The 27245-nt window shown below is 36.3% G+C and overlaps 1 protein-coding gene and 1 pseudogene across 7 annotated transcripts in view; one reads left to right on the top strand and one right to left on the bottom strand.

Moving 5' to 3' along the window:
• Positions 1-27245, bottom strand: part of LOC138737104 (disabled homolog 2-interacting protein-like) — a 592760-nt gene that overhangs the window by 453813 nt on the left and 111702 nt on the right. The gene's annotated exons all lie outside the window — the stretch shown is intronic.
• LOC138754068 (general transcription factor II-I repeat domain-containing protein 2B-like) overlaps positions 12135-27245 on the top strand; it is a 76342-nt pseudogene continuing 61231 nt past the window's right edge.

Here is a 27245-nt window from a genome sequence, read left to right as displayed (position 1 = left end):
TTGAACTGCAAGCTGTTTGTCCTACAGTAACGGTCATTTCCTCTAAATATGCCAATGCAGCAACGGAATAAGATATGTCCTTTTAGAAAGCTTTAGCAGTTCAATTAATAATACATGATTAATACCAATAATTTGCTGTATTCATTGGCTTAGAGATAATGACACAGGATATATGAGAAAGCTGTGATGAGTGCAAGTCTGCACTTAATGCCAACTCTTACTTGAACAGGACCGGCTTGATACAGCAGAACTGTTCTGGTATTATCCATTTCACATTCACACAGCAAGGAAATCATGTTGCAGCTATGTAAAACTGGTTTGGTTGCACTTAGAGAATTGTGTGCAATTCTGGTCGCCCCATTGCAGGATATGGAGGCTTTGGAAAGGGTATAGACAGAGAAGATGCTCCATGGATTCAAGCGTATAAGCTGCAAGGAGAGGGTGAATAACATGGGTTGTTTTCTACAAAGCAGAGACTGAAGGAAGATCTGTAGCTGGGAAAATGCTTGAAGCTATCATTAAAGAAGAAATAGCTAGGCATCCGGAGCAAAATGGATCCATCAGGCAGACACAACATGGATTCAGCAAAGGTCTTGTTTGGCAAACTTACTGGAGTTCTTTAAGGATACAAAGAGCACAGTAGAGGGAAGCAGATGGATGTTGCTTTTCCAGAAGGTGCTCGATAAGGTGCCACATAAAATACTTATACAGAAGATAAGAATGCATAAAGTTTCAGGTGATGTATTCGTATAGATAGAGGATTGGTTAACCAATAGGAAGCAGAGTTGGGATATTTTTCTGGTTGGCAATCAGGGGTAAGTGGGGTACTGCAGGATCAGTGTTGGGCCTGCAACTGTTCATCATATATATTAATGATGTTCAAAAGGGGACAGTGTGTAGTGTATCTACATTTGCTGAATGACACCAAATTGAGTGGAAAAGCAAATTGTGCAGAGAGTCTGCAGAGAGATATAAATAGATTAAGTGAGTGGGCAATGGTTTGAAAAGAGTACAATCTTGGTAGATGTGAGGTTATCCACTTTGGAAAGAAAAATGGAAAATCAGATTATTATTTAAATGGCAACCAATTGCAGCATGCTACCATGCAGAAGGACATGGGAGTACTTGTGCATGATTTGCAAAATGTTGGTTTGCAGGTGCAGCAGGCTATCAAGAAGGCAAATGGATATATTAATACATCATCTGTGAACAGTCTAATCTTATGTTCATCTTGGTCAACCCTGACCTCCTTAATGTCTGGATCCCATTGAATAATTTCCACCAAAGGTTCTATAGCCAATACGAAAAGAGCCAGAGACCATTCATCACAACTCTGGCCTTAGGTTAATTTTATAGGGCTTGAAACCAATTTATAAAATTTTGACCTAATCCAAATTTTTCCCAATACCTTAAAAGAGAAAGTCCCACTCCAGACTATCAAAGGCCTTTTCCACGTCCAAGGCAATTGCCACACTTAATTCACCTCTTTTCTGGGTCAAATGAATCACATTAAGCCACCTTGTTACATTGCTGCTGACTGCCTTTTCTTAACAAATCCTGTTTGATCCTTATTTATCAATTTTGGAAAAAAATGTCACCAATCTATTAGCCAAAGCTTTGGCTAGCATTTTATACTCCGTATTCAAGAAGGAATTCAGCCTGCTCTCCAGAGAGAGAGTACAAAACCAGGGTTAAAAGATGGGAATTGGATTTGCGTGTGGCAATTCCAGAAAGAAGCTGATCAGATTGGCACAAGGACACCATGACAATTTTTTTTTACACGAATTCCACAAAAATCAAACAGACCAAAAGCAGAAAATTCAGAGATGTGCTTCATATGTGGAACTGAGACAGGAACTTTTCTACATGCCACATGATCGTGCGTGAAGGTGAGGCCATTTTGACAAGAAATTGCAGAAATATTAACCAGGATAACAGGAATGGGCTTCATAGGTGACCCAGAGCTCTATCTATTAGGTAATGTCATGAGAATAAGTGACAAATTGACCAAATATCAAATCTCATTTATAAAAATAGCATTGCCAGTAGTGAAAAAATGAATCACGATCACTTGGAAGTCTGACTCCCCTCTACTTATAGCACAATGGACTGTGGAAATGAACACCTGTGTTCCTATGGGAAAAAAAATCACATAACTTAAAGAATAAATATAACGCTTTTGTAAATGTCTGGCAACCATACCTCGACCATATAGGGGGCCCAGATACAGTAATAAAATAGAGCAAAAAAGGCATAGAAGTAACATATATAGAAAAATGTAGTTTCCCCAATTGTACTCTCTATACTTAAAATAAATGCAAGCTCTGATGGTGAATGGATCTGTATGTATGGAAGGGGGAGTTTGTGAGAAAAAGTTTAATGTATATTTAAAATGTTACTATGTATATTTTTGAAAAAAACAAAAATAAAATATTCAAAAAAATATAAGGATATCGGCTTATATGATGACAGGTTCAATGGATCCCTATCTTTCTTAGGAATTACCATTATTATTGCTGTTGGAAAGGAATCTGGTAAAATATGTGATCCAATCACTTGATTCAATACCTCCATAAGGAGACACATTAACAAATCTTTAAATTCTTTATAAAATTCCAGAGGATAACCATTCTCGCCAGGCGATCTATTAACATACAATGCTGTGTCTATCTCCAATTGAGTAAAGGATGCATTCAATTCCATCTGCTCAATCAAATCCAAATTTGGAACCTGAAATTTCTTTGCATAGGTTCCACTTACAATTGGAAAATTATGGGAGGGTTTCTGGGAACAAAATAAATTGGAATAAGAGTGAGATTATGCCATTAACCGATGGGAAATACACAAATTGTCAAAAGTAATATGCAATTTAGATGGCCAAAGAATGGGATTAAGTATTTGGGGATCCAAACAGTTAATGACCTCCCCTTGCTTAAAAATGTTGAGGAAGACAAATAAAAAGATAACATTTCCAATAACATTCATCAGAATAGTTAACTGTATTAAAATGAATATGTTCCCATGGATACAAACCTTTTTTCAGACTCTTCCAGTACCATTACCACAGAAGCTTTTGCAAAATTAATCAAGTTAATTAGGAAGTTTTATTGGAAAGGTAAGTTAGCCAGAGTCTCCATGAAAAATTAACTTGGAAATATCATATGGGGGTTTGCAACTCCAAAATTTTAAATATTACTATTGGGCGGCCCATATGAAATTTGTCACTTCTCTCTTTGATGGAAGAGTCAAGCTTTCATAGTGGAAATTGAACTGCACAAAGTCAGAGACAGAGCAGCAGAAGATCTTGTACATAAATGGGATGCTAAATTTATTTCTGGTGGAAAGGAAGCTCCTTTAATAAAGCATATTTTGAATATTTGGTATAAATGGAATAACTTAATTGTATCAAAAAGGAAAAAAAATCTCCAAAAATGCCCTCCACTCTAAATAGATTAATTCCTTTAACAATAGATAATAAAATTCTACATACATGGTCCCATAAAGGGATTAGATATGTGGAAGATTGTTATATGCAAGGGCAACTAATGTCATTTGAACAGTTAAAAAAATATTATTAATAATACAATCTTCTGCTACTTTCAATTAAGAGCATTTTTTAATAGATGAATTAGGACTGACCATGATGTTACCAGAGGGCAGCAAAATGGAGACCGATTCGAAAGGGGAACACAAGGAAGTTTACATCAATAATGTATTCCTTACTTCAGTCGAGCACTCCTAAGCGGAAGTTATATAAATCAAAACAAAGATGGAAAATCTGACTTGAATATTAGTACAGGCATTAGTGTTAAGAATTGGTCTGATTTATGTCAGGACTGGATGACCAATACAAGATATAGATTGGTGCAATACAATTTTTTTGCATCAGCTATATCTTGCCCCACAGACATTGTATAAATTCTAATATATCTGATATATATTTTAGATGTGGGGAAGAAACAGGAACCTTTTTATATTTCATCTGGTAATGCTCAAAAGTGAAACCCTTTTGGGAAAATTTAAAATTTTTATTAGACTATATTACTGGGAAACAATTGCCACAAAGTCTAGAATTGTTTCTCCTAGCAAATATTATGGATACAAGTTCCAAAATGAGGCCAAGTACCAATTAGAATCTCTTAAAATTGCATTGGAGGTGGCCAGGAAATGTATTGCGGTTATTTGGAAATCTGATTCACTTTTGGATATAGCCCGATGGAATACGGAAATACATAGTGGTGTTCCCCATTTAAGGAAGTATAATATGCTTTTGCAGGTATGACAGCCATATTTGCACAATGCAGGGTTGAATATTTAAGATAATAATTCTGTTCCTGAGTTTTACATCCTTGTTCGTTCCCTTATTTGAGATCCAGGCAAGAAAAATAAGTGGATCCTCTGAAAATGAATGCTGGATCCCAACATGGCATCATGTTTGGGACAACATTGTGGCAGAAGGGCCTGTACTATCGACTGATCCATGTTCTCTAAATATATATGCACTTTGTTTGCCTAATATTTCAATTTTGGCCAGACAAAAGACCCAATTCTGTATTACAATCCATACATACACACACAGCATTATAATCTGATTAAATTTTAAATCAATATAGTCATTTTCAAATCAAGTCATCTATAACCTTTGTGAAGGATATCCAATTAAAAATTAGAATCATCAATAAATTCAAAAACTATTCAGCAAAATGAATGGCAAGAATAAACAGTTTAAATTGGAGCTTTATCAATGAATATGCAGGTTTATTTATTCACCACATGAATTCAAATGAAGATGCCACTTTTGAATGATATTTCTGCCTTATCATTTTTGTCTCATGATCATACATAAGTGCTAATGGGCCAGAACCTTGGCCGCTGGAGAAGACATTCATCTAAATGTCAATTTGTCAGATGTACGGGAAAAACAATTTAACATAAATAATCTGTTATTTGAGATGTCATCCAATAGTTCAGGTGACTTTTTTTTGCTCACCAAAACTTTACAATTTATAAACACTAGAACTCTATTTATAGTATCACAAAGTAGTTGAGACTACAGACCTACATGCATTCATTGATTAAAAATGATCTGTTGTGTAACAGATTATTATTTTCAAATAACTTTTGCATTATCTGGTTATCTGAGTCTTAGAACGGTTTTATATTACAATAGCATTCAAGAAATTTTGAATTAGGAAGAATGGTGTATTTTTTTTTAAAGAAACAAATTTAATCAAGAACTTTGGAAGTTGTTGCAGTCTTACCTGCGTCAGGAGCAGTGCCAGTCACCACTGATGATGTATTTGAGGCGACATGCAAGAGTACTCGTTCAGAAGGCTGCATACATGGGATGGATCTCGGATGCAGGAGGAGAGTGAGAGTGTCAAGCTCACTTGGAAAGTCAATGAAAAGGTCAAAGGGATTTGGCTGGGTGGTGTTTGGGAGATTAAAAATTCAGTGTTGTGTCAGAAGGGAATAAACAGTCGACTTCATGATGTGCTGAAGAAAATGAATGAGTGTATTCTTTAATTATGTGTAAACTAGGTAAATTACTGCTGCTACAAGGTTATCCACTAAATATATTTCATGTAAACTTATTTTCAAGCAGTAAGGCGGACTATAAAAAAATTATATTTGGTCCAATATTAAAAATATTGTTACACATTTATTTGTATTGATTGATACAATTTAATTTTTTAAAAACTTTATTTATTTGTTCAAAATACAGATAATAAGTAACATATATAACAATAAACAAAGCATGAACGTTATATTATATATATATATAGAAAAAAGGAAAGAAACCCCCCCCCCCTCTTTCAGCCAACTCTCCTAAGGAGAGCCATAAAGAAAAGAGAAAAAAATAAAGAAAAGTAAAGCATACATATTAAAATCTAGTCAATATGAATCAAAATGTAAATATTCTGAATATAGCAATCACCTATTAATTTAAAAAAAACTATATTTATCTGCAAAACATATGTATTTTTTTCCATTATTAAACAATATTTCATCTCATTTTGCCAAAAGTTTCAAATTTAATCATTTCAGGTAAAATCATATCTCTACCGAACACATTTTGCCAAAGATCGAACTTGATAAAAATACACTTGCGCTTAATCGGACTGTTTAAACCCCGAACACTAAAAGTAGCAAACTTCAACTTTGACATATCCACTAATATTACTAAAAATTATTAATATCAATATATAAAGACTCAGATCAACGTGAATAGGCCCTCCAATAGGAGAAAAAGAAACCACAAATTAAAGTCTAAATTAAATGAAAATAAAAAAAATAAAAATAAAAAAAACCCCAAAAAAACTACCAAAAGGTAGTAATCCCTAAACAAAAGTTGGGTGTGGATCACCCACCAGTGGCTGATGACTAGTAGAACATAGAGCAAATGTCTCCCTCCTTAGCCAAACAAAGAATAACAACAAGATATCATAATGACATAAAAAGAAAATAAAAATAAAAAAGTTCTTGTATTCATCCAAGAAATTCCAGACTCGGCGCCCCCATTTCAAGGAAATGAATTCTTTCCATTCCCATTTCTGCCGTTTCTTCCATTTCCAGAACAACCAGATTTTTCTTTAGGAGACAATGGTGGGCTACGTCTTTGTCCTCTTACATCTGGCAACGAGTCAGCAAAACTCATTGCTTCACGCTCATTCTCAAAAAACCGAGATTGAAAGTCTCCACAAAACACCTTCAACACTGCCGGATAGCGAAAAGTAGACTTATAACCTTTAAGCCACAAAACTTCTTTAACTGGATTAAATTGACGCCAACGCTAAATAATCTCTTGACTCAAATCAGGATAGAAAAAAACTCTACTATTCTGAATCATTAACGAGGCTTGTCGTTGTCTCGCGTTTTGCACTGCTAAACAAAGTATCGTTTCTCTGTCCAAATAATTCAAACATCGAATTATCACGGGTCTCGGTGGTTGACCAGACAGAGGTCTTCTTCTTAAGGCTCTATGAGCTCTTTCCAATACCAGAGAAAAATTCCTGCCTCAGTATTTGTGGAATCCATTTGGTAAAAAAACGAAGAGGATCTTGTTCTTCCATACCTTCTGGCAAACCAACAATCTTCACGTTATTCCTTGTACTTTGATTTTCCAAATAATCTACTTTCCTCTCTAACTCCCTCTCACGTTCTCGCAATTGTTTAACGGATTTTTCCACCTCCAACACTTTTTCTGTATTAGAAGCCATTTGCTGTTGGCATTTCAAAAAAGCAGCTTGAAATTGTTTAAAATCCTCACAAGATGCTTCCACACGTATTTTAACTGTATCCAGTTCCAAACTGAGCCTCTGAGACATTTCATTCAGCATAGACTGAATGATAAGGCTTAGCTGTTTACATTGTAATTCAGAAAAGCTCAGACCTGCTTTCTCTTGCGTAGTGGCAGAACCAGGTAACTGCAGCTCCTGCTGCATCTCAACAGTTTAACAGTTTTACTGCGGGTCTGGACTCCCAGCGATGGCACCTCGACTTCCTCAGGGGGCCGACGCTGTTCTCCCCCGCAACCCGTTGTTCCTTCAAAAACTCACAAAAAAGACCAAAATATTCAGATTGGAGTATATCCTAGGGTATTTCAAGCAATGGAGTCATCTTGTGTGCCCCCTCCGTTAAAGTCGGCAGGCTGCCAGGATCGGGATCCACATCGGGGGCACACGCACCTTCCTTCTGAGAATGGGTAATTCCAGCGATGTCCTTCTCCTGGTGAGTAGTAGTCATTTTTTCAGCTCCCACAGGCAATCTCTGTGGTTTAGGCTTGAAAGAAAGCAAACCTGAAGTTGTAGCAGACTGTTTAGGCCTTAAATCTTCAACACTCCAAAAATGTAGTTTCTTCTGTACTTGAGGTTTAATCTTTTTTACCATTAATAGCCGTAACAGTTCCTTTATACTTTAAACTAAGTTTTAAAAAATTTAAACCTAAAAACAAAGAGTTAAAAACAGGTTCTTAAAAGTCTGGCCAGAGAGGTTGAGATTACACGTCTAGACTCTACACCATCTTGCCACACCCCCGATTGATACAATTTCATTTCGGAATAAAATTATGCATCTATTCCATAGATTTAAGAAAAGCACACCAACTTGATGTGGATACAATACTTATGCAAGCTATAGACAAATGCTTTTGCTGAATACTTCCACAAAACTACAAAAGGCTGAAGGATTGCATCAGAAAGTAGTTCTATTTGAAGGTGAATAGGAATTTTTAAAATCCCTGTATGTTATCTAGTTGAGGTGATCTAGTTTATTGAAAATTTTAAGACAGTCTGTAGATCCAACCAAAATTGATTTTCATGGATTGACATTCTCTAGGTCAGCCATTCACAATGGTGGCCCCAGCTCATTCAAGGGTTCGGGGGGTGGGTGGGGGGGTGGGCATAGACTGAAATCTACATTTTTTTTAATGTAGTTGGTAGGAGAAAAATATGTAAGAAACAATCTAAAGTTGACTGACTCATAGCAAAGGCGGCCCATAAACTTTGAGCAGAGTCTTAAGGGAGTAATAGCCAAAAAAATGAGAATGGCAGCTCGAGGTAGACAAAAAAAACCAAGCTATTTTCATATCGCTTGTGAAAGCATCCAAACTTTTTTCAGACTGCAATTACTTCTGATGTCCTATCATAATTTGAATAGATCCTATTAAGCCATCAACATGACCTCTACCAGCCACAAGGACAAGATCAGCAAAAGCATGGAAACGCCACCTGGAAGTTGCTCTCCAAGTGTTATAGCATCCCAACTTCTAAAAATATACACTTGTTCTTTCACAATTGCTTGGTTAAAATCTTGGAACTCCCTCACTAACAGTAATATGGTGAACTCATAGCTCAAGATCTGCAGCAATTCAAAACAGAAGCTTACTACCCAATTTCCCAAGGTCATTTGGGGATGAGCAATTAAACGTGGCTCACATGATTGGCCCGCAGATTGATCAGCATCTGCAGCCAGTTTGAGTCAGCATCAGGAATCAGGGTAAACTAGAACAAGAGTGAGGCAATACTCGCCATTAAAACTGATGTGACCAATCTACCGTCCCCTTCACAGTCAAATACAATTACCTGAAAGTGTTGGGGATCTGGTTTGGAGGGACCAAGGCATGCAAGAATTAGTTGGAGCAAATCGCAAAGGTCCACCAGATATTTGGTCTGTGGGCATGGTGCTCCCTCTCAATAAAGGGAAGAGCCTGGAACATGGAGAAAATGTGGCCCATCCACTGCACTTCTGCCCTGGTGGTCATCAGAGTGATTTTGGGTTCATATGGTAATCCAAAATGGAAAGGATCCGAACAGTCACCATGTACAAGTCATCAGACAATGGTGATAAGGGCACATCCAACATGGCCCTCATCCTGATGAACACCTTCATATGTCTTGCATCAGGCTGTGCGTGTAATCAAAGTATGAGGGCACCAATTGCCACTATGTGCTGAGGTTCTATCTGCCCTAGTGTTGCGAAGAATGGATCTGGCCCCATAGCTGTAGAATATCCAAGTCATTTGGACTTTGCCACACCACCTATCCTTCGTGGAAGAGTTTTTCCAGAATAACACCTTCAACTACAAGGCCATTGGGCAGTGGTCAACACGGAACATCCTCTAGGAACTGAGAGACAAAGACTTGATAGAGCAGATGGGGTGGTTCCCTGAGCAGACTGTCCAAGTCGTCTGAATGCCTCAACACCAGGGCTCACAAACAAGCACCATGACTTGTCCTGAATGGCGGTGAGAGGAACCCTCCCAGTCAGATCCTTCCGGTACATCCAGAACGTCACCCACCATGTACATGGTTCTTGAGATGACTGCAGCGGAGTGGAAATGGTCACCCACCTTTTGGCTGAATGCAGATTTGCTAAGAATATATGGAGAAGGATGCAGGGTCCTTGTCACAGTTCATTCCCAGAAGCAACATGACAGAGGACTTTTTGATCCATGGCTGTACCCAGGGGAACACAGGGTCAGACATCAAGAACTACTGGAACACCATCAACTTGGTTAAAGTCACACTTCAGTCTGCCCAAAACCTGTTGGTCTTTCTGCACATGGAGATATCAGTGAGGGAATGCTGCTGTCAGGCACATTCCAGGCTGCAGGAGTACGAGGTGAGGGATGCACTAAGGCTTGATGCAACCAACATGAGGACACTGTTGGGAAGGACCACAGTCTAGAGTCCTCCCATTACTGGGCTTTGAGGGGCTGAGACTGAGGGGAAGTCCACCAAACAAGGTTTGGGGGAGGGGTATGGTGGGAAAGAGAAGCTACAAGGTGCCATGGGGTGGTAATGGGGTAGTTAGCTGTAACATAGTACATTGATGGGAATGTATAGATATGATTGACACGATGGGTATGAGACTGAACAGTTTGCTTTTTCATAAATAACTTATTGTGAATAAAATTTATTTTTGGAAAAAAATAAACATGCTCAACTTGTGAAGTAAATATAACCATGTAACAATTACAGCCTCCGCACCCAACCAAGTACTCTCCTCTAGTCCCACCTACCTGCACCCTCCCCACAACTCTCCATTCACCTCCCATCCAAAAATCGATCCAATATTTCCTTAAACGCCACTACTTCTCCCGGAAGCTCATTCTGAGTGAAATAGTTTCCCCTCATGTTACTTCTAACCTTTTGCCCCTTAATTCTCAACTCATGACCTCTTGTTTCAATCTCTCCTACCCTCAAGGGAAAAAGTCTATCCACATCAACTCTATCTATCTATCCCCCTCATAATCTTAAATACCTCTATCAATTTCCCCCTCAACCTTCTATGCTCCAAGAAATAAAGAGCTAATCTGCTCAATCTTTCTTTGTAATCTAGATTCTTAAACCCAGATAACATTTTTGTAAATCTTCTCTCCACACTCTACCTTGTTGATATCCTTCCTATAATTTGGTGACTAGAACGGTACACAGTATTCCAAATTTGGCCTCAACAATGCTTGAACATTCTCAACTTCACCTCCCAACCCCTGTATTCTATGCTTTGATTTATAAAGGCCAGTGTACTAAAAGCCTTCTTCACCACCCTATCCACATGAGATTCTACCTTCAGGGAACGATGAATCATTATTCCTAGATATTTCTGCTCCACTGCATTCTTCAATGCCCTCCCATTTACTATGCATGTCCTGTTTTGATTATTCCTTCTAAAATGAAGCACTTAACACTTCTCAGCATTAAACTCCATTTGCCATCTTTCAACCCACTCTTCTAAGCAATCCAAATCCTCTTGCAACCTTTGAAAACCTTAATTTTGGGGGTGTGGGTAGATGGCGTAGAATAAAGAAGTGGAATCTGTTTCTCCCTGGCAGGACTAATTAATGCCCGAATTGCAAAGACTGTTTAAAAGTTAAAACGTCTATTAGATGAAGTATTAAGTGCTGGGACTGCAAGAAATGAAGAAAGGAAGAGGTCAGAAGCAAAAGAAATTAGTTATTAAAGTTGTGGGGAAAAGTGAAAAATCTGGGCCCACCGAACAGAAGGAGCACCAGGATCGATTAAGTATGGAACCCAAGCCTCAGAGGACGTCTCCAGATGAACTTGGAAGAAGATCGATGTCTCAGAGGATCCAGTTGGAAAAAGATGGCACTGACGCCGGTCAGGAAGTTTGCAGGTGCGACGTCACTAGCGTGGCCAGGGGTGGTGAGTTGAGCGAGGCCGTGCAGGGGTATGGGCTGCACAGTGCTGCCAGCAGCGTCCTGACATGCGCTGACGTGCCAGCGAGTGCACACTACCACATAACGGGCCCTATGAGCATGTGCCCAATGTCACATTTCTGCGAAGTGTTGGATTGGTTCTGTGCTGCGGGGGTACCTCCTCCACATCGGACTGAGAAAGTCAGCTCAACATGGACTGGGGTCCAGACACACAGCAGGGTGGCAAGGGAGGATGTCCTAATACCTGAAGATGATGAGGAATAGCAAAATGAATATTTGGACGAAGAGGACCAGGAACTGTTGTTGATGGCAGCTGAAGCAATGAAAGATAGGCCCAGAACTACAAAAATGGCTTCTCCTTTTAAGTCTGCTGTTTCACCTACTTTAACAAATCCTTCACCTGGACCTGACATGGTTACAATGTTTGAAGAGTTAACAAAAAAATGAAGATGTTATGACTTTTATGACTACTGGTCTTCATAATATTGATGAACAACTTGTTGAAGTGAAAGGTAAAATATCTGATGTGCGTGGAGAAATGGCTGCCATGAAAGGGGATCTTAATAAATGTCTGTTTGCAGTGGAAAGATGTAAGAATGTTGAAGATAGAATGGATCAAGTGGAAGAATCAGTGTCTGGATGGGATATGCAGAAGAATATGTTTATGCAAAAAATCGACTCCTTGGAAAACCAAAGTCAACGGAATAATATTAAAATAGTTGGACTTCCAGAGAATATTGAAGGTCAAGATGCTATGAAATTTTTTTCGTAAATGGATTCCAGAAATATTGGGGATGGAATAATTTCCGGATGGATTGGAATTAGACAGGCCTCATCGAGTGTTAAGAAGGAAACCTTTCCTGGAACAACCTCCGAGAGTAGTTTTACTTAGATGTTTAAGATATCAGGATCGGAAGACGATTTTGCATCTAGTCGTGCAGAAACCTCGAGTTGATCAGAATCCAATAATGGTTCAAGGCAGTAGAGTTTTTTTTAATGTGGATTTAAGTTATACAGTGGCATAAGGAGTTCAATCAAGCTAAGACAGTGTTGTGGAAGAAGGGTTATAGGTCGACATTTAGATATCCAGCTGTGCTGAAAGTGTTTTATGGGCCATCTCAGTATAAATTTTTTGGAAAAGCTCAGGATGCTCTAACTTTTGGTAATTCTTTACCAGATAATAAGTTGAGTTGATCTTTCCAAGAAGCCAGCAATCAATATTCCCAAAGTTAAGAATGGAAATGGGAGTGAATTGCAGAAGATGGAGATGGTGCAGCTAATTGATGTGGCAGAAGATTCTACAAATCAATCTGGACAATGAGTTTGTGAATCAACTTTTCTTTGGAAGTTTGGACGAGGAGGGGTAGATGACCCTGCTGAATTCAAAGTCATCTGCCCGGTCAATGAGGGGGGGTACTGCTTCACAGTTTTTGGGGGGGGGTGGAAGGAGGAGGTTTTGTGTTTTTTTCTAGGGGGGGAATAAATAATTTTTTTTCTTCATTTTTTATATTTCAATTTTTATTTAGTTTGTAAGAAAGGGTTTTTTGTGTGTAAGCGGGGGTTTTTTTTTAAGTAGGTTTAGAGGGGGAGCCGGTTTTTATTGTAAGAGCAGATTGTGTTAAATGCCACTCTATAGGAGATATTGAATAATCTGAATTTTGTGGCTTTAAATGATAAGGGGTTAAATCATGGTTACAATGTTTGAAGAGTTAACAAAACAATGAAAATATTATGACTTTTATGACTACTGGTTTTCATAATATTGATGATCAACTTGTTGAAGTGAAAGGTAAAATATCTGATGTGCGTGGAGAAATGGCTGCCATGAAAGGGGATCTTAATAAATGTCTGCAGTGGAAAGATGTAACCTGACAAAACTGATTATATTTAAAAGTTGAAGATGGATATTGTATTTTTGCAAGAAACTCATTTGACACAGAAGGAACATTTGAAATTGAAAAGAGATTGGGTTGGACATGTGATTGCTTCATATTTTAATTCTAAAGCCAGAGGAGTGGCTATTTTGATAAATATGAAAATGCCATTCATTTTGGATTCTTTTTCTGCTAATGTTGGTAGAGTTTTAATGGTGAATTGCAAAATATTTTTGGAAGCTTGGACTTTGATGAATGTTTATGCACCGAATGAGGATGATGAAGGATTTATTACAGATACCTTTTTAAATTTGAATCAATCGAATGGGAATATTTTGTTGGGAGGAGATTTTAATTGCTGTTTTGATCCTTTGTTGGATAAATCTCCAAAGATTGTAAAGAAATCTAAAATGGCAGAGAATAATTGAGGTAAGATTTAAATTTAGTGGAAATACGGAGGAAATTGAGTCCTACTGAAAAAGATTTTCCTTTTTATTCTGCATGGCATAATTCATTTTCTAGAATTGATTTATTTTTAGTTTCAACCCAGTTGCAAGGTAGATTTACACAAGCAGAGTATAAAAGTAAAATATTATCTGATCACTTGTTGTTGGCTTCTTGTTTGTGTACAGAGAAGGTAGGAAATACTTATCGCTGGAGATTTAATGAGATGTTACTAAAAAAACCTGAGTTTATTAAATATATTAGAGAACAAATTACTTTTTAATTTACAAATGAATGAAGACTCAGTTCATGGTAAATTTGTTTTATGGGATGCTTTAAAAGCATATTTGAGAGGTCAGATTATTAGTTAAACAGCAAGAGTTAAAAAAACAATATTTGATTGAGGGTCAGAATTTGGAAAAAGAAATTGAAATGTTAGAAAAAGAATTTCAGATGAATTCTATTGAAGATAATAAGATACAATTATCCAAATTAAAGTTACAATATAATACTTTGCAATCATACAAGTATGGAAAAAATGATTCAAAGATCAAAGCAACATTATTATGAGTTATGTGAAAGAGCACAAAGTTTTGGCTTGGCAATTGAAAACGGGACATCAAGAATGATTAATGCAATTAGGAAAGATTCAGAGATTACTTATAAACCACAAGAAATTAATGAGGAATTAAAAACATTTATAATGACCTTTATACATCTGAAAGTAGGCAGAATACCAATCAAAATGATTTGTTTTTGACGAATTTAGATTCACCGTCATTGAATGTGAAAGATATTAATGACTTAGATAGTTCCTTTACGGAATTGGAACTAAAGGAAGCATTGCAATAAATGCTGGGAGGAAAGTCTCCGGGAGAAAATGGGTTTACAATGGAATTTATTAAAGAATTTAATGATTTGTTGTTTCCAGTTTATACAGCAGTATTGAAACAAGTAACTGAAATGGGTTCATTTCCAGAATCATTTTCAAGTGCATTGATTACTCTTATTTCAAAGAAAGATAGAGATCCATTAAAACTGTCTTCTTATCGACCAATATCACTATTAAAACGTGGACTATAAGATTGTGGTGAAAGTACTGGCTAATAGATTGGCTAATTATTTGCCAAAATTAGTGCAGTTGATCAAGTTGGATTTATAAAAGGCCGATATTCTGTTGATAATATTACTAAATTGATTTCAATAATTAATGCTGCTAGACAACAAGTTAATCAACCAATGATAGTGGCATTAGATGCGGAAAAGGCTTTTGATAAGGTTGAGTGGAAATTTTTATTTTAAGGTTTTAGGAAAATTTAATTTTGCATAGCTTTTTACTACTTGGGTTAAAGGTTTATATACTAATCCTTCTGCATGAATAATGACAAATGGACAGATTTCATCGGCTTTTACATAATCTCGACCAACGAGGCATTTCAGCAGCATTGTTTGCTTTGATAATAGAACCTCTGGCTCAGGCTATTAGGCAAGATCTGGATATTAAATAGGTGAACAAGAATATAAGATCAATTTGTTTGCTGATGATGTGTTGATATATTTAACAAACCCCAAAGAATTTGAAAGTGTTGCAAAATTTGTAAAATCAATATGGTATGCTTTCAGGATTATAAAGTTAATTGGGAAAAGAGTGAAATATTGTCTATATCAGATGAGGACGATACAGATTGTAGACAGATTACTAAATTTAAATGGTCTAATAAAATTAAATAATTAGGAGTTATAGTTAATAGAGAAGATCAGGAGCTATAGATTTTGAATTATATATCATTATTAAATAAGATTAAAATTGACTTATAGAAATGGAAAGATTTGCCATTAACTTTAATTGGGAAAGTAAATTGTATAAAAATGAATATTTATCCTTGTATACAATATCTTTTTCAATCTATTCAATGTGTGATATCAAATAATTTTTAAAAGAATTAAATAAAGTAATTTGATTATTTTTGTGGAAGGGTAAAATGCTGAGGGTTTCTATGCATAAATTAACTTTGCGATATAAATGGGGCGAACTTCAATTACCGCATTTTCAAAATTATTATGAAGTGGCATAGCTGAAATTTATTAATAGGTTATTTGATGTTCAACAACCACCTGAGTGGGCAAAAGTTGAATTGGATCAAATTTTTGAAAAAGATATGTCATTTTATTTATAAATGGAGTCCTTTATTGTTACAAAAATCTAAATTACCAGTATTAAGACATATAATGGATATTTGGTGCAAGTGAGATCAACTTATAGGATCTAAAGGAAAAATTTCAATTAAATCACCATTGTATCAGAATAAATTATTACATTTTCTTTAAATAACCCTTATTTAAAACATTGGGAAATGAAAGAAATAAGTACTATCCAAGACTGTTTTAAGGTGGGTAAATTTTCTACATTCAATAGACTACAAGAGAAATTTGGCACTTTCTCAAATTCTTTTTTTGGCTTATCATCAAGTTCGAGATCTTTTGCAAATGCAATTTGGTATGGATTTAATTTTACCAAGTCAATCGAAGTTTGAAATTTTAATGGTTGACAAGGAAATGAAAGGGTTTATATCAGATATGTATAAGTTGTTGCAAGAAAAAATGGATGAAGTTGGGATATATAGGACAAAAGAGAAATGGGAGAGAGATTTAGATATTGAATTGTCTTGGGAGGAATGCTCAAATATGTGTACTGATAGTGTTACAAATTAATGTGAGATATAATATGGTTAATTACAATTTTATTCATCAATTGTACTTGACTCCTGAGAAGTTGAATACATATGGATTTAGTTTAAAAGATTTGTGTTTTAGATGTGGAGAAAGGACAGGTATTTTTATGCATTTTGTACGGACATGTAAGAAAGTTAAATCCTTTTGGGACAAAGTTATAAACTTTTTGAGAGATTTATTCAAAACTGATTTGCAAATGGATCCAATGGTGTGTGTATTGAGTTATATGAATGCTGTGATCCTGGGGTTAGCTGATAAATCACAATTGGCATTTGTGCGGTTAGGGCTAGCAGTCGCAAGAAAATGTATAGCTATAACTTGGAAAAATGATGTTGAATTGAATGTACAAAGATCGTATAATGAATTGCAATCGTGTTTATATTTGGAAAAAATAACCTATAATTACTCCCTTCATGGTCTTTCTTTTCAACTCTCTACCTAACACTGTACTCACTTTTCAGGACCTCTTTACTCTTCCTCCCTAAGTCGTTGGTACCTACATGTACCATGACTTCTGGCTCATTTCCCTCCCACTTTAGGTTATCTTGGACACGAGCAGCAATATCATAGACCCTGAGGCCAGGGAGGAAAACCACCATATGGTTCTCCGTACTGTATCCACAGAATCCCTTATCTGTCTTCCTAACTATCGAGTCCCCTATGACTATTCCTTTCCCTACCCTTTTGAGCCACAGGGAACGATCCTGTGCCAGAGGTACAGCCACGTTTGCTTTCCCCAGCTAGGATGTCCCCCCCAACAGTACTCTAAAAGGAGTATCTATTATTGAGGATTATAGCCACAGGGGTCCTCTCTAGCACCTTACTCTTCCCCTTCCTTCTCCTAACTGTGACCCACATTTCCTCCTCTTGTGGCCCTGGTGTGACCACCTGGCTGTAACTCTTATCTATGACTACCTCATTTTCCCTGACTAGGTCAAGGTCATCGAGCTGCAGCTATCATGGTCCTGAGAAGCCACAGCTCAGCATACCTGGTGCAGACGTGGATGTCTGGGAGGCTAGAAGACTCCAGGACTTCCCACATCTGACAGAGAACAGCAAACTGTCCTCACACTCATTCTTTCTCTCTTTCCTTCCTCAACTGCAAAAAAAACAAATAAATAACTAATCAGTCTTACCTTAATGCGAACAAGCTCAACCTTACCCTCTGCTCGCAAGCCAAAGGCTCTAAGTCCCACTCCTTCTCTGTGCCACTCACTCACTGGGCTCTTCCTCACTGGCCACTCCTTTACCTTATCCTCCTTTTATTGGCTCTCTACCAATTAATCCCATCACTTTCTCTTCGCCCCTCTTCCACTGGACTCCTCCGACACCTTACCCAAACTACTAGGCCCTAGCCCCGGTAAGTACTCGACTTACCCTTGTTCTATCCCAAGTAACAGTGATCAATTAACCAATCTGCACATTTTTTGGCTACAAGAGCAGAAAGAACCATCTGAAGGAAACCACGTTGATTGCACTGTAGGTCAGGATTAAAATCCAGGTAAATGTATTTGTGAAATAGCATCTCTATCAGATGCACCACAGTCCCACAGCTCTTGGGATATGTGGTCAGTGCAAGAACAAGGTAAAGTCATGATCTAATTGAATGGTAGAGAAAAATAAGGGACAAAATGGCCAGATGCAGTTTCAATTTCAAATGTCCTGATGTTTATGCAAATAAATACGCACAATTGGCATTGCAGTAGTGTCCGGAAGACCATTTCAGTCACAGGCATCATTCCCAGTCAGCTCGCCCAATATTTCATAATAATAATTGCATCAATCATGCAAGGGTAAGTCACCTAGTACCCAATGAAGATTTCCATTGACACAATGTGATTTATATTTGTCTTTAATTTAAAAGAGAACATAGATTTTCAATTCCATTGCTTAAGAAAATACAAGTGATTTTCTACGCTGGAGTTTTGTTCCTCTATTAATTACGATAAAGCAGATGGATACAAAATGTATTTCAGTTGAAGATAAATGGATAAAATTCTGTTTGAAATTGCTCAGGAAACCTTCATCTTATTAATCTTTAACAGCATTATATTGGAAGGCAGCAAAAAGATATGCAACAAACATTTCACAAAAGTGAACTACGTGATCATCTATCATAATTTTTTTTTACAATTTCTGTATCAAATGCCGTTTATACTATTTCTTCAAATGAATTGGATTTTTGAAAGACTAAATGTCTCATGATCACTGACAAATATTCAGGTTGGGCGATCTCTTTTAGATACAGTAAAAATAATACAATTTTAAACATTGTTTGCAGCTTGTTTACATCTTTTGTGTATAATCCCCTATCTTCCATTCGTTTAAAAAAAATTATAAAACAAGGGCAATAATTCAATTATTTTATCAAAGATCATCTTAATTCAATTCATTGCAATAATGCAGACTCCTTATTCTCATCTAAAGAAAGATACAATAGTGACAACATAGAATGTACTTCCCTTGACCAAAATCCTATATATTTTTTAATTTATTCCCATACAGAGTTTTCAACAAAAGGTAGTCATAGAATTTAAAACCTGAACCCAAGCCCCATGAGATTTGTTGTTGAAACCATGATTAAATAGAGTCTTCCCAAGGATAGACAAGAAGGGGGGGGGGGGGGGGGACGACAGACTGCTATTCTTTTCTTATAAAGAACCATTTTTGTGCACATATTACTTCATAAAACTTCAGATTCTTTTCCCAAAACAGACCAGCTATGAATTGTGCCTCTTCCTGTCTGCTGAATGCAGTAGACAAACATCCAATTACAAAAATGGTCTTCTGTAAATTCATAATGCAGCTTGTCGTCACTTTCTTTTCTCATTTTGAACATTCTGCCTTGGGTTTTCTGAAAGTTCAGTTTCACGTGACAATTGTGTCTGATTGCTCAAAACAAGAGGACATCCTTCTTCACAATGTCAACTGTCCAATATTCCACTTGAAAAATGCCATCTTGACTTGTAACTGAAGCTAGTGCGACATGTTTAAGTACCAGGATCAATTTCAGCTTGAACAGAGAAGCGAATTAAGTAACAAGCAAAGTAGGAAACACTTGTTCATTTACCATGATATCCTGTAGGTGTCATTCTGGCCTGCAGGATCACCATAACAAATCAATTGCATGGTTCTAAACCACTTGCTGCAGACTTTTATCTTAGACTAGAATTCACCATTTTTAAAAAGCAACACCACATAACTGATAAATATTTCTAATCTTGCTCTGTGCAGCTGTTTATTCTTCCTACAGTTTGGGATTGAAATCAGCTCTGAAACTTCAAGTTTAACCTCCTTGGATTTTGCATTTAACAAATTTTTCCAAGAATAAAACCACTTTTTTGATCAAATATTAATGGGTATTTCAAGTACAGTACATTTTTATACATCCTTTTTCATCATTCAGGAACATAGAGTATATGCCCTTGTTGGTAGCCCTGAAAACAGGGAAATGAAATTCAAAGGGTTAAGTCATTGGTCCAGTTGAGTTTCTGATCAAAAGTGATTTCAGTGATGAAGATGAGAGATTCAGTAATGGTAATGGACTGTACATAAAGGAGTTGTTCAACAAAGTTGGAGATTTATTGTCAAATGTTACTTGCCATTTATCAGCATAAGCCTGGAAAACTAGGTTATGCTGCATGCAGTTATCAACTGCTTCATTCACCAAGGAATTACAACTGGAATCTAATATTGTGCAATCATTCAGTGGCAAATTTTCCATTTCTGCCCTTGTGATGGCAGGTCATGAATGAAGTACATTATGATCGGTCTGTTGGGATATCGACTTCTAACAACCAATCTATTATCCTATCTGCACAGTAAATAACTCCAACTGGTAGACTAGATCTTCTTTGATGGCAGTGTCTTCAATTTTATAAGTATTCCCTGATGCCACAGGTAATCAAACTGCCTTGATTTAATAAACAGTCATAATCTGATTTTTGGACTGAAGTACCAATTAAGTCTGGAGCCGTGCTCCTGGGAAAACCCTAAATAAGCTGTGGTTGATATGAGAGAAAGAGATTAAAAGGAACATGGAAAAGCTGTGAAATACAGAGCTGTAGTAAATGCCCAGCAGATTAGACAATGTAAATGCAGATTGTATCTCCAAAATGACCTGAGAGTGGATTAGACACTAAACTCTAAAAATTATCAAATAATTTTTGCCAAAAATAAAAGCAAGGGTTATATAGCTACTCATGCCTATTCTGCAACAACATTTCCTGTTCCATTTTGTCTCAAAGAGAAAAATTCCAAAATATTTTCTTCCAGACCACGGTCACTTTGCAACCAAATCTTTGCAAGGCCATTAAAAATAATCGTGTTCAGTCGATTTATGCAACTAATTAATCTACCTGGTTAAGAAGAGCATTTGAAAAGAGCCTTCAGTTTTAACAAAGTGCCATTTTTCCATATTTTATCTCAAAATGGTGGCATGCAATCATCCGTTGTGCATTCCCTCTTCCTGATGGACTCTGGTCACCACCAACTATTTTACTACATTTCATTGATTGGCTTGTTATTTCTCTTTAATTTTCACAATTTCACTTCACCCACATGTGGGTGAAGCAAGTTGCAACATTTGCATTTGGGCACAGATGTCAAGCTTCGAGCCATCGTCATTGCTTTTGCTGAAGCTTACAAGTGGCCTTACGTTCATCATATCCAAGGCAAAGGTCATACACCAACCCAATTCTGCTGTATCACATTGCTTCTGAGAAAGTTCATCTTGAGGAAATGTGACTACACTTATTCAAGAGCCACATCTCAGTCAAGGCAGACACAAATGAAATTCACTATTGCCTTCAATGCACTGGTTATAGCCTTTGATTATCTGCAAAAGAGAATATTTGAATATCAAGATGTCAGAGTTGGCACATCTGAGATTTTGATGATAGTGCTCTGGGCAGCAGTAATGCCTATTCACCCTCTAAAGCCTTCTGCGTCCTCAATGAGCGACCGCAGGCACCTTCACTGAGTAAGACAGGTAAGTATTAGACTGATCCATATGCAAGAGACCAAGGTGTGATGGATGCTTTGAGCTTGCGTTCAACAATGAAGAGCAAGAGGCTATAGACATCACAGGAGGGAGCAGCAAAATCCACAGACATTAAGTCTCTAAAGGGACTCATTATCTCCTTTGTCTTGATAGTGGTGCTGGATAAGTAGCACCTGCCCTTCATTGGGCAAAGTAAAAAGATCTGTGTTACTGACAAACTTACAAAAATAATTTTTTTTTTTAATTTATAAATTTTAAAACCTCAAAAAATTCACTTATTTTACAATATTACAAATCCATTACAAATAAATGTATATATAAGAAAAATAAGAAAGACCCCTTATTTAACCCCCACTCCCCTCGAACCCCCTATAAAAACAAGAAAAAAATAGGAAAATAAAGGATGAGATTTTCAACAGGAGTACTCCTTACTATAAGTCTTTCTATAATATACGGAGACCTATTTTAGGAGGAAAGGAATGTCTGAGTTTATTTTAAACATTCATGCCAACATTTTGTAAATATGGGTGCCATATTTTCCGAAGTATATGATATTTATCTCTTAAATTATAAGTAATTTTCTCAAGTATGCAACTCCGAACTTCTGCATGCCATCTCTCTGTTCCCAAATCTATATCAGATTTCCAATTTATAGGAATACATTTTCGAGCTATTTAGGTTTGGCCCTTTTAATATTACCTGAATAAGAATAACATTGAATCCTGTGGGAATTTAACCCCTCCAATATTCATTCTAATAAATTACCCATTTCCAACCAAAAAGGTTAATATTAGGGCACTGCAAAATAGAATGCAGAAATGTACCAACTTCCTGTCCACATCTAAAACACAAATCTGAAAAGGTATGCATCATTTTACTTTATTGAGGTCAAATATAACAGATGAATAAAATTATATTGGACTAACCTATTTCTCACATTTATTGTACTTTTCATGAGAAAAATAAATTGATTTTTAATAGAGACATTTTGCCCCAATTTCAAGCCCAACTTTTACTGTATTTTTACGCATGAGTGTGGGAATATTAGCAAGTGTGGAAATATAATGGCAGCAATGAAGGAATGGGCACAATTTATAGCGGTGTGGGAAATTTTGATCTTGGGAATATCTCTATACTGAATATCATTGCATTCCTACAAACAGGACATTCTGGCGAGGGCACTGCACCTTATTAATGTCAATGTCAATTGCTCAGACCCATCCCTGAGGGAGGAGATTAAGTTACTCTGGTTTGAAACAACATAAGAATTAAAATCCTGTTAAACCCTGAAGCTTGTCATCGATCTATTTAATTGATACTTCTCCAAAAGCTTGTAATGTTTTGAAGTAGAAAATTATCTATAAAATGGGAAATTGACACATCTGGGGAAAGTTGATTGGAGTTAATTGCAAGTGATTAACTGTGGCAGATACAGGTATGCGCTGCGTCTCCTGTCCCATTTTAATGCAAATTAATTATGCCAATCGTAATTTAGAATGCTACACCCACGCGTTATATGCATGTCTGCGTTATGTGAAAATATTTTACACAATTTATGATTTTCTGCATGTTATTTGCATGTGCACATTATACAGGTGAAAATATGGTATACCTGGAATATTGTACACTGGTCTAGCTTCCTAACCCACAGAATGAGTATGGAAAGGATTCATCATTATTGCGACTATCTCCCTTTATAATAGCTTGGACAGTTTTGACTTGTTAAATGAAAAACCTGTTCTAAAGTAGCATTAAGTTATTTTTTTACTGCTTATTAGAACTTTATGCATAAAGAACTTAGATAAAACCATTAAACTATACTTAAAATACTTCATAAAATGTTAATACATTCAAAAGAACTGTTAAAAAGAATTAATGGACCATCTTCATTTTGCTCTGGTTCTACACAGTACAAAAGCACATTCAGAAACTAAATTGTTTATCTCAAACACGCAGAAAGAGACCTTGCAAATATATTTGCAAGTCATTTTAACTCTTACAACACCAGCCCCAAATTATTATATCTTAAAATAATAATTACCATTACAAAGAAAAAACCAAACAGTAATATATTGGGAAAATATTCAAAAGAAAGTGGAAGTCAATCATTAAAGCTTTCTGCTTCTTGCAAAGGACAAATTTTGATTAAAAAGTCTGTTCAGAAAGCCATTTTTAGTCTTAATCTGCTTTACCCAGCCCTATCTCAGAGCTATCTTCCAGTATATGCTTGAACACGATATTTAACTTCCACGGTATTCACTTCCTTGAGGGCACAAGATAGGTCTTTTTCTTTTTCTTCTGTGGTTGGTTATAGAAAAGATAGGGCTAACTGGTTTCTCAAACTCATCAACAACCACTCTGGCTTCCATTGTCTTTTCCTGTAATCCCAGAACCAATTTTGCAACTACCAATTCAGTCTCATTTTCTGACAATTTACCTTGAAAAGTCTTTTATTAGATTATCTCTCTGCATTTAATTATTTCAATAGAACAGTAATTTTCCCATCATCTGCTGAGAAGTTAGTAACTGGAGTCAAAAAGTGATTTGATGCATTGGTACCTCTGCTTTCTGCAGTATACTCATGATGTTTGAATGTTTTCACCTTGCTGAAATGTAATATTCTTTCTTTCTACATTGTTATTAACTGGGTCTTCAAGGTACCTTCGTGATTGTTTACCATAGTCAGTTGTCTTGTGCCATTAAACAATGGCTTTCCTCTTTCAAAAATGAATTTCCTCTTTCAATTGTATGCATCTTGTTAAGGCTAAAAATCCCTTTCTTCAATAATTGCATTCATTTCTTTAGCAATTATTCTTTTCTTGTGTTTGCTTTTACAAATTCTTTTTCCAAATAATTCTTCATTCTTGTCAACTGCTCTCTGATCTTCGTCCTTGGTAACTTTCAAATTTAAGAATCATTAGATTTGTTCCCATTTTTCTGAAAATCAGTTTTGTTTCCAAGTATAAAGTCACTGTTTTCTGGGATATCCAAAATTTCTAAGTCCTTTCTCATCATTTTGTACTCTGAAGGCAGTTGCACTATATTGTCAATGAAATGCCATCAGGGCAATGTTCTATGTTTGCCTGTTTTAAAACAGGCTGCAAGTTGTCTTCATTGATCTTGTTGGCTCATGCATCTGGGCTACAAAAGCTTATTTCAAATTTGTTCCCAGACATTTGTTTCATTCCTGTCCAAGATTTAGCTTCACAGGAATAATTACCAGCATCTTCTAATATTCCATTTTTGATTAAAACAATTTTTTTTAAAACTGGTTTAGATGTTCTTGATTTCTTTTAGTCAGTAAGATTTTCTAAGAGCAGTTTTTTATTCTTTTGAAGGTTTTGACTGTTATCAAGGTGTTCAGGAAAGTCCGTCTTGAATGGTTTATTGAGTTTTACAACCGATATCGTATTGACACTTCTGAGCAATATTATTCTTTCTTTCTCATGGTCCAATGATTGTCCATACAAGCATAGTTTAAATAACAGAAGATCCATCTCACACTCAATATTACTTCTATTGGATCCAGAGCCTTTGGTACATTTAAACCAATTAGAATCTTTAACTTAGAGCTATCTTCCAGTATATAAACCTTGCTCAAATATAGCCAGTGATCCACATTTTGAAGTGGGATGTTCCTTTATGCACATCATAGTCTTCTGTGTATGTATGCCTGGAAAATCACAAAAATCTCTGTGTATTCCAGCAACCTTGAACCCTGAAATGATATTAGTTTCAACAACCTTTTCTTGTCTCTTGGTTTTAAATAGAATCTTTGACTTTTTTTCCTTCAAAATTAAGTTTTTTCATAAACCCCACAGTGCAAAATGACAGAGTGCTTCCTTGGTCAAGAAATGCATGTGTACATTCTGTTGCATTCCCCGTTCTGAGTTTCAACTTGTACAGGCACTACTGAGAGTTTGCAGTTATCTGCACCGGCCCCAGTAAGACCACTTGCCAATACTGAAACTTGAGCTGTTTTTGTCTGCTTCTTTCCTTGATGTTTATTCCTTTTCTGTATTTTTTTTCCTTGAAGATATGTAGTATCTTAGGATGTTTTTGACAACATGTCACAACTGAGTCACTTTTGCAGTTTTTGCTGATGAGTCCTTTACACAGACAGCAAAAAAACTTTTTCTTTAAAAAAAGCTATTTTCTCATGATGCATCTCTTTTCCATTTGCATACACTTTTCCAAATCATGCTCATCATTACAAACCAAATATTTCTTCTCTATGGACGAACTTTCATTTTCATTAATTTCTTTATCTATCTCTATCAGAGAGGTAGTAAATGTGCTTTTCATAAATTTTGGTTGAGGATACAATCTGGACCTCAACTTCTTTACTCACTGGATCTGTGACAACGTCCACTTGCCCTTCCATCAAATCCTTAAAAGTAGTGTTTGAAAGAGATGGGAAAATATTCATCTTTATACAATTAACTCTTCATATTAAAGTTATAGGTAGGATCATCAATTTCTTTAAATCCTCTTCAACTTTATGAAGTATAGGTAAATAATTCAACTTATACAAATTCTTTAAACGATTATCTGTTCTGATCCCTAAATATTTAATCCCATTTTTGGCCATCTAAATTGAGTGTTTCGCTGACAAGCCAAGTAATCACCTTTTGTAAATGGTATAACTTCACTTTTGTCCATACTCTTCCAAACAGAGATGATGTTGTCTCAAGGAAAACTCAGGCTTGGTCAAATATATCAAGAGTACAAAAGCAAATTCAAAAACTGTTTATCTTAAACATGCAAAAAAGAGACCTTGGCTCTAAGACTTACTATGGAGACATTCAAAGAATGTGTATCAAATATTCGCCGGCTTGTTTATTTCAAAAATATGTTTGCACATCATTTTAATCCTTACAATCATACTAATAGATGCATTTAGATACCAATGGATATAGGATCAAAGCAGAAAGTTAAAGAATCTGTGAACTAATTGGATGGCACAGCATGTACAAGGGGATAATTGACCTATACCTGCTTCTGTTCAACATTTGGAAAAGTTGACTAATAATTTAAAATCAGAGTAATGCAACACTGAAATAAACCCTTTAGCCCACCACATCAGTGGCAACCTTTTTGCCCATTTGCACAAATTCCATTTGCCTGTATTATCTCCCTATTCTTTTATGCCTCATCTATTTAAGTACAGTATTTAAGTGCTTCTTAAAACTTGTTTCTAATTCCACCACCACCTCTGACAGCATGTCCCAGATATCAACCACTTCAAACCTTGCCCATCCAATCCTCTAAAACTTCTTCCTCTTGTTTTGATACCTCCAGCATCAGAGAAGATTTTGACTATCTACACTTTTGGTTCCGATAATATTACACATTTCCATTAATGACACTCCACAGCCTCCTTCACTCCAGGGAAAACTAGCATGGCCTATCTGATTTTTCTCTTGAGAATCATCCTCCAATCCAGGGAACACACCAGTGAATTTCCTTTGCACTGTCACCAGGACAGTCACATCCTTCCTATAGTATGACA

The sequence above is a fragment of the Narcine bancroftii genome, chromosome 1 (genome assembly GCF_036971445.1).
Source record: "Narcine bancroftii isolate sNarBan1 chromosome 1, sNarBan1.hap1, whole genome shotgun sequence".
In the NCBI taxonomy this organism is placed as follows: domain Eukaryota; kingdom Metazoa; phylum Chordata; class Chondrichthyes; order Torpediniformes; family Narcinidae; genus Narcine; species Narcine bancroftii.
This window is presented reverse-complemented; position numbering and strand designations above follow the sequence as displayed.